Here is a 4275-nt window from a genome sequence, read left to right as displayed (position 1 = left end):
CACCCAATACAGGAGCACCCAGATACATAAGGCAAGTTCTTAATGACTTACAAAGAGACTTAGACTCCCACACAATAATAGTGGGAGACTTTAACACCCCATTGTCAACATTAGACAGATCAACCAGACAGAAAATTAACAAGGATATCCAGGACTTGAACTCAGACCTGGACCAAGTCACTTCCATTTCTTTGTCAGATACCCCAGAGTAGCATTGAGCACTCTTTTTCTTTAAAACACTCTCTGCTTAGCTGACTGCTATCCCTGCTGAACTTGAACATTTGAAGGAGAAACAGTCTGCCAACAGGCACCAATTTTTCAGTGCAACATGACTTCCTGGGGCAAATGTCCACTGGGGACTTATTTTCTAGGCACCAAATACTGATTGAAGATGTAGTTAACTATGTATGAAATTTTAGCTCCCTCAATTAATTGGGAGCACTAAATTATGGCTGCTCCACAAAAGCAGAAAAGACTTTATGAAAATTGAACCTGGTAAAGGGAATTCTCCCAGATTAAGAGCAATAAACTACAGCAGCCTGCAATGATGATGACCTTTAGCAAGAATAGCTAAGTTCCTTGTCAGTTGAAAAGGTATCAGAAGGCTAAAGTTGAGGCTGTGCAAAAAGAGCTGGAAAAAGGCCAATTCAGTTAGGCTAGACCAACTCTCAGTCCTAAAATAAACTTGCACTGTGTTTGGTTGCTTAATCAACATTGAGAATATTAAACACTCTCCTTTTTCATTCTTTTTAAAAAGATATCAGACTGCTCTGGTCTGAATGTTTGTGTCCTCCCATAATTCATATGTTGAGACCCTAACCCCCAAGGTGATGGTATTAGGAGGTGGAGCCTTTGGAGATGTGATTAGGTCACAAAGGCAGGGCCCTCATGATTGGGATTAGTGTCCTTATAAAACAAACCTCAGAGAACTGGCTAACCCCTCTGCCACGTGAGGAAACAACTAGAAGGTGCCATGTAAGAGCCAGGAAGTGGGCTCTCACCAGACACTGAATCTGCAGATCCCTTGATCTTGGACTTCTTAGCTTCCAGAACTATGAGAAATAAGTTGCTGTAGGTATTTTGTTACAGCAGCCTGGACAGAGTAAGATGCTATTAATAAATATGTTTTCTGTGCTTCTCTTTCTGAAAGCAATTCATCTATAGATTATACAAGCACCTAGAACAAACCAGGCACTCAACAGATGCTTTGAATGAATGAATGGATGATAAGGTTTAACAAGGAAATAGACCCTGTCCTTAAAAGCTTGCAATGGGCATAAATGAATTCTAGAAAGTTTACAAAGTGTCAGTAATTGAGGTCATGGCAATGAGACAAAAAAAAAAAAAGAGAATTATAAGTTCCAAAGAGAAACACTAAAACATGAGAATGGTACCAGGATCAGAAAGACATCTTAGAACATACCTGTCTTGGGTCTTGAATTGGGCTTCAGATAAATAATGGTAATGTGAGAATCTTGTACAAGGAAAAGGTATTCAGATATTATCTGCTTAATATGAATAAGAACAGGAATAAGGAGAAGGAGAAGAAGAGGAGGAGGAAAAGTATGATAAAAAATAACAGAATGGAATTGACAGAGAGAATGGAGGAAAAAGAAGAGTAAAAGCAAAGGAACATGAAGAGGAATGAAGGGATTGTGTCCAGGAGGTCAAAATCATGCAGGCACTCTTTTTAATTCCATCACCCTCTGCTGTCAGGAACTGCTTGGCATCCAGACCTTAGTTTGTAAACTTCCCCTGAGCCAAGATCATTTCCTGAACCTACCTGCGGGTTCTATCCCATCAACACTTGGAGCCTTGTTCTGGCCTTAGACAGAATGCACAGCTTCTATCTTAAAATGATATTTACTCAAATGTTCCTGCCAGTTTCTGGCATGCTGCTCAGCCCCTATACTTTCGTGTTTCAGATCCATATTCTGGATATGTGAAGAGGTGACTTCTGTTGTTGAGTTCATTGAGATTTGTTGGTTTGCTTCCTTCTGCCCAATTGCCCTGAGCAGAGGAAGTTCCCATTGCCAGTATTCCACCTCTATGTTCTTCAGGACTTTTTCCCTACCAGGGTGCTTATGTAGGCCTCTAGAACTCAACTGTTTCCCCTATGTGATCCCTGGGAAAACTGCCACTTCACAGTACTGAGTTTTTGTCTGTGCTCCAGCCCTCTGCCTCAAGACAGTGACTTCCCACCTGAACCAATGGTAACTGGCAAGACAAACTCTATACAAATTCATTGCCTAGTAAGGGTTCTTAACTGCATTGTCCTTAATGTAGAGTGAACTTGGCTGGTGTACTTTCTGCCCACATTGTAATCTGCCACTTGAGCTCTCTGAATTCTCTCATAACTTATCTAAATATGTGAGCAGTTAATCACACTTCTGGAAGGTTTCATTCCTTGACTAAATATTCATCAAACACTTACTATGTGCCAGGAATTAGGATATGGGGACAAACAGAGCTTCCAGTCTGAGGCAAAAATAAATGTTAGTTATTCAAATCATTTTATAGGTAAATTCAAGAGCAGCTCTCTGCTGTCCCATCAGCATCTCTACCCCAGGCAGTTTCTTGGAGAATATGAAGTCCTCACTTTGGACCTCCTTCATCAGACTGAGATTACAGCTAAGGATCCTGCCTAGCAAAGTGACCACATTCAAACGAGGCAAAGCAAAGGAAACCCTTTCATTTCGAAGCTTCTGCTGGGTGTTTGTGTTGCTAAGTGGTGGCTATTAAAAGGCCAACTGCCCAGTAATGGCTCCCATTTCTTATGCACCTACAGGCTCCCTGGGCACAGTCTTGAAAGCATTAAAATGAACAAAGGGGAACTGACACAGCACTGCAGAGCAGAGCAAAATTCTACCTCCAGCACAATTTTGTACATCCTGGATCAGCTGGGCTGATCGCTGTGGAGTCAAGAAGTGTTTCTCTCCCTTAAAAAGGACTCAGACCACCCTGTTTGAAGAATTTATATTTGTTGTTTGGGGCTGCAGATATGTTCACATGGAGGCCTTGTCCCCTCCTAATAATTTCCCATTGGATCACCTGGAAAGAGAGGCCTGTGAGTCCTTCACAGAGGGGGATAGGAAAGGAACTTAGGAATGTCAGAGCCTAGCTGGAGGTCCTGGGGAAAGGAATGGATTCTTCTGAGGACTCTCCCTAAAGCCGAGTGGGAATCTTCACAGAGAAGGTGTGAAGGTGGGGATGTTCTCTGTGAAGACTGGGGCTGTGCAAGGCTCTAGGCCATGGACAATAAAAAATATTAAGCACTGGAGTGAACCCATAAGTAGACTTCCTGTGAGAGCATGTGTATTCACCCCTTGCACTACAGAAATGGTCCACAGGAACTGCAGGCTGCGAAATGAAGTGGAAATGGGAGCAGCAAGAAGGCACAAGCAAGAGGGAGTCGCGGTGGCCTCTGGAATAGACTGACTCCCACCTTCCCAAACATGCTCCATAAAAGATGCTCTGTTTACAGAGCTAGAGGCATGTGTTGCTGAGTACAGTGACATATCTGTGAAATGCTGTATTTAGCAGTGTGGGTGCATGGATCGCTTTCTTTAGTGGCATATTTGAAACTGTGCTTCACACAGCTAGGTGCATGAATGACTCACTACAGTGATATCTGTGTGAAACACTGTTTAGCAACATATACTACATGTAGACTTCTTTAGGGATGCATGCTGAAACTATTTTAACAGAGCTAGGTGTGTGCATAACTCACTACAGGAATATCTGTGTGAGACACTGTGTTTCACAGAGTATTACTTTTTTACATGTACTACATTAATGATGAATGTTAGAACTCAGTTAACAGGGATCCGGATCCAAGATGGCCGTTTAGGAACAGCTCAGGATCGTAGCTCCCAGTGAAAGCGCAGAGGGTGAGTGGACGCCGCGTTTTTATTGCCCACAGACTAGGAAATTCCCGGGCAGAGGTGATCCACAGTCGCCAGCGCGGCTGTTTCGGCCAGCGCGGCCGTGCCGGCCAGCGCTGCGGCTTTGCCCCGCGCGGCTGCTATGTCGGCGCCCCGGAGCCGCGGTTCTCCGTACAAAATACACCGGTCCGGGGGCCCTTTTGGCTGGCGATTGGAGCCACGGGGAGTCGCCCGTACGCCGGCTCAAAAAGGGGACTGAGCAGAGAACCAGGACAGTAGATTCCAGGGTAAAAAACAAAAAAAAGCGCCACAAACCTCAGTGCCACTGTTGAAGCCGGCGCAGTGAGTGGGCGCAGGGGAAAACAAACAGACCCCGGCGCCTCTTCAACAG

The sequence above is a fragment of the Cebus imitator genome, unplaced genomic scaffold (assembly GCF_001604975.1).
Source record: "Cebus imitator isolate Cc_AM_T3 unplaced genomic scaffold, Cebus_imitator-1.0 Scaffold505, whole genome shotgun sequence".
In the NCBI taxonomy this organism is placed as follows: Eukaryota; Metazoa; Chordata; class Mammalia; order Primates; family Cebidae; genus Cebus; species Cebus imitator.
This window is presented reverse-complemented; position numbering follows the sequence as displayed.